Source organism: Vitis vinifera, chromosome 19 (genome assembly GCF_030704535.1).
Source record: "Vitis vinifera cultivar Pinot Noir 40024 chromosome 19, ASM3070453v1".
Taxonomy (NCBI): domain Eukaryota; kingdom Viridiplantae; phylum Streptophyta; class Magnoliopsida; order Vitales; family Vitaceae; genus Vitis; species Vitis vinifera.
This window is the reverse complement of record NC_081823.1, coordinates 4,202,494-4,206,802: the sequence shown is the minus strand read 5'-3', so window position 1 is coordinate 4,206,802 and position 4,309 is coordinate 4,202,494. Positions and strand designations below refer to the sequence as shown.

Genomic DNA, 4,309 nt, shown 5'->3' with positions numbered 1-4,309 from the left:
TTTTGTCTCATTCTTGCTATCGGCCTTAAGTTTTCCCTTACAGTGCTTACAAATAGCATAATCTTGTCCATCTTCTATGATTTTATCAAAATCATTCCAAACAACCGAAGTCAACTTTCTTCTTTTAGATATCAAGGTTCCATCAGTAGTTGAAGTACTGCCTGTAATTGGAGTTGAACCCGCACTTGGCATGGAAAAGTTTTCCCCTTCTTCTGATGTCATTTTTCTTAATATAAAATAAAGTCTATAAGTAAAACATTCAAACCTAAATTAATAACCTAAAGCTTGGATAAGGCTTGAAGCAAGGGTATTTAGGTTAACCTCCAAGAATTGCAAGATGTCAACATAGTTTCCATTAATAGGAAAATAAATGTAATAGAAAAGCATCGAGGGCAGTGCAACCGAAAGACACATGCAGTTTATATGGACAGCCCACAGCAAGTGAGAAGAAAATAAAAAAAACAGAAAACAAAACAAACAAAAGCAAACAAAGAATATTCTAAAAAGTAATAACCAGAAAACAAAACAAAACATTCCAAGAATCATTATACAAATTATCATGAGGCCATGCAAATAAATTCTAATTTTTCAGGATTATCTTTTCTTTTAGATCCACCTAAGTTTTTGTGCTATCATAATATGGAAGCAACAAGAATGCAGAATTCCTCAACGCATTTCTAGAGTCAAACAAAATTAAACTTTCATGTAACCAGTAGAAAATAAATTTGCCTATAGAGAACATAAAAAATGTCCAATTGCACATTCACAACCTCATACTTCACATCATAAAGAACTGATATGCAAATTAAACAACCATTTGGTGCTGGATAAGTAATCCTGGTGAGAAAGAAGTAAGGGAATAATGCAAGGATCAAGTAAAATATGTATATATATATATATATATATATATTGAACCAACTAATGAAATTCATGAGAATTTGGCATGACTAAGCACTAAATCTGAAGTCCTTATCTGCCACTTTCTGTTAACTGTACTTCAGCAACTGAGAGTAGATGGTGTAGAAGTTGAGTTAGAGAATAAAACACTTGATCAGGAATTGAAGATCACACCACAGCAGCTTTTGGTGCTGCAAAACGAGAAACATGAGCTTCTAGAGATGAAACGGCAGTTGGGGCTAGAAGTGAGCAAGAGAGACCACCTGGAAGGAGTAAAGTGTGATGTGGAGAGTTTATGTAAGAAGCTGGTAGACTTTCAGAGAGCCAACGTAGAATTGAAGGAAGAAAATTCGAAGGAGATTGAAGAAAATAGATATCTGTTTTAAAAATTATCAGATGTGAAGGAGGAGAAGTGCATGTTGGAAGAGGAAAACAGTGTTATTCTCCATGAAATTGTTGCCCTCAGTAACCTGTCTTTGGTTTTGAACAACTTCTGGTCTGAGAAGGTAGGAGAACTAAATGCACTTGCTGAAGATTTTGGCAATCTCCATGGGGTTAACAGTGACCTTGGGGAGGAGGTGGGAATTTTGACAGAGAAATTGGGACTGCAAGAAACTGAAAATTTACATCTGAAAGGGCTTGTTGAGAAGTTGGACAAGGAGCTGCATGAAGTTACAAATTTAAGTGATCAGTTGAACAATCAACTTTCAGTTGGAAAAGATTTGCTAAGCCAGAAGGAAAAGGATCTTTCAGAAGCAAAACAAAAGCTCAAAACTGCACAAGACTTGACTGCAGAATTATTTGGCACTGTTGAGGAATTGAAGAGGGAATGTGAAAAATCAGAAGTTCTAAGAGAAAATTCAGAGAAGCAGATTCTTGAACTATCTGAATAAAGCATACAAGAAAGAGGGCCTATCAGGTGTGCTGAACTTCTGTATCATGTTCCAACTAGTAAGTCAGAATGTCAGGTTGCTTAAGGACCAATTCTCCATAGGCGTCTTTGCCCTTGAAACCAACCCAAGATATGACCCTTCTTCCTTATCCTTATCAGATACTTATTTTGCACTTTGGAGCTCTTCATTTTCCCTTTTAAGGTAAGAGTTTATATGTGCTCTTCCTTTTCTTCCAAAGGCTTCTATTTTCATAACATGGTAGGTACTTAGTGAATTTTATTCAAGCCAAATATTTTTCTTTATATAAAATTGTTAGACCCAAGTCTGCCCCATTAATGGTTAAATGAAAGGATGAAAGGATAAAGCATACAGAGCATAGACATTCTATTGTTAATAAATCCGTCCAACTAGGAAAAAGAGTTAATAATAACAATACCATGTATAGATGGCAAGCTACCACTGAAATAGTGTAATATACAAGAAATTTCATACATCACATACTTTTTTAAATTACTTATTATCTTACAAATGAAAATGTGTTCAAACTCTAAAAATAAGTTTAAATATGTAACCATTCAACAGCAAAACAAAATGAATTGATTACCAAGATGAACATTTAACGAAATTTGATACTTACATCACCTAGGGCAGGTTGATGAACTTGCTTGGATGCTTAAAAGGAATCCAATATAGGTCTCACAACAGTCGGAAGGAAGAGGCCTGAAATTTTCAGAATAGAAGACCAAGTAAGATGAGATTTTCTCCACCATAAAGGATAATATACACTCATATAAGATTAATTATAGAAACGAATTCAAAACCCTAAATAGCAACCCGAAAACTAATAGAAAAAAAAATCCTTCAATAATCTGAAACTGGAAATGGAAAAATCCTAAATCTCGTATCTCATTCCCGAATTAGAAACGGAATACAACACCAAATCAAGGCATCATTCAACTAAAAAATCAACAAAAAATCTTACCGGTTTGTAGATACGTGAAGATAACAGGTGTGATTCTTGATTTCTTGTGAATATGGGATAAACAAGGATGAATCGAGAGGAAATGGATTTTCGAATGGATTATCTGATGGATTTCTCCATTGAGTGGGAGGAAAAACCCTAGCGTCGACAGGAACGAGAACGGAGAAGAAGACCTAAAATGAGGAGAGGAAACTAATATTTATAAGTGGGGGGTAAAGTAGTAATTTCATATTCAGGGCGGGGCGGGGCGGGTCAAATTATAACTACACCCGGCCCCGTCTCGAACCCGATTCGGGTTTTTAAAAAAATCCTGAACCCGGCCCATCCCCGATTGCCATGTTCCTATACCCATCCTAATAGGGGCGGGTCGGGGCGGGTGACCCGGGAAACCCGCGAATTTGCCATTCCTACTCTTGATGGATGATTACTACTCAAAAAGTGCTATTTTGTAGCTTGTAATTAATCCTTTTAAACACTTTTGAGTAGTAGTTATTGCCTTTTAACTCAATTAACATGTTAAGGACCCTTGCAATCATTTCTAATCAAATTGTGTAAGTTTTGGTGTTTTTGTTAGTAATTTGATCACCAAAACAATCCAAGAATGAGGGAGAATTGTATATAGTTCATGGCAAAGCAATGAAGAGCTCAAATTCATGAAGAACCAAGCTTTGGAGCTCCATAGCCCTTTGCCAAAGTCGTTCAAAGTATGCAAGGAGAGAAGCAAGGAGAGAGGAAAAACAGAGTGAAGAAAACAGAGGAAAGCTAGCTGCAGTCTTCTTGCGCACTTTTGGAGCACTTACCGAAGTCCATTTTCTACATTCTATATACCATTTCAAAGCTCAGGAAGTCAAGAATCCAATGCTTCAAACGGTGTGCGATTCGGAGTTGAAACGAAGGAGTTACAGCCATTGCAAGCAGATCACTCCAAAGTGTTGCGAAATCAGCCTTTTGTTGCGAGAATTTCGCAGCCTTTTTGTACAGTGCTATGGAATTCCTCCTGAAGCTACCCGATACATGCCGCAAGCTGGAACGCTGAGAACCTCAAGGTGGAAGCCAATTTCGCAGCCCTGAGAGTTTAACTTGTTGTTGCGAAAATATTTCGCAGCCATCTTGAGTGTCTGCGAAATCTCGCAGACCTCGTTTTCAGCTGCGAAATGTCCTTAGTGCTTCCTGATATTTGTGCACCGACTCTTTTAGATCTTTTCTTCAGATATTTTTGTATAAATTTTCATTCTTCTCCTTGTAATCCACCAACCATAAGATTTCTTAGCTTGGAAGGTTGGAAAAACGTCTCTATATATACCCTTGCATCCACTGTAAATGATATGTAATATGTAATCCAATATATAGAATCAAGGAACAGAGCACTTGCTCTGTTTTTCATATATATTCTTGTCTTCTCTTTCATTTTCACTTTCTAGCCAACCAAACTTTGAGGATTTTTCCTCAGAGGATGAGAGGCTAAGCTTTTTGTCTCTTGGAGTAAGGAAAGCCGGGTAAGTTTCCACATACATAATTTGGAAGTTTTGATGTTTTA

The 4,309-nt window shown here is 36.8% G+C and overlaps 1 long non-coding RNA gene across 1 annotated transcript; it reads right to left on the bottom strand.

Annotated features, from left to right (window-relative positions):
* Positions 1 to 37: 37 nt before the first annotated feature.
* On the bottom strand, positions 38 to 2,936 carry LOC109121744 (uncharacterized). Its single transcript, XR_002029045.2, has 3 exons — positions 2,773 to 2,936; positions 2,428 to 2,510; positions 38 to 226 (listed from the first exon to the last, which is right to left on the bottom strand). It is a non-coding gene; the product is annotated as an uncharacterized LOC109121744 (long non-coding RNA).
* Positions 2,937 to 4,309: the final 1,373 nt, after the last annotated feature.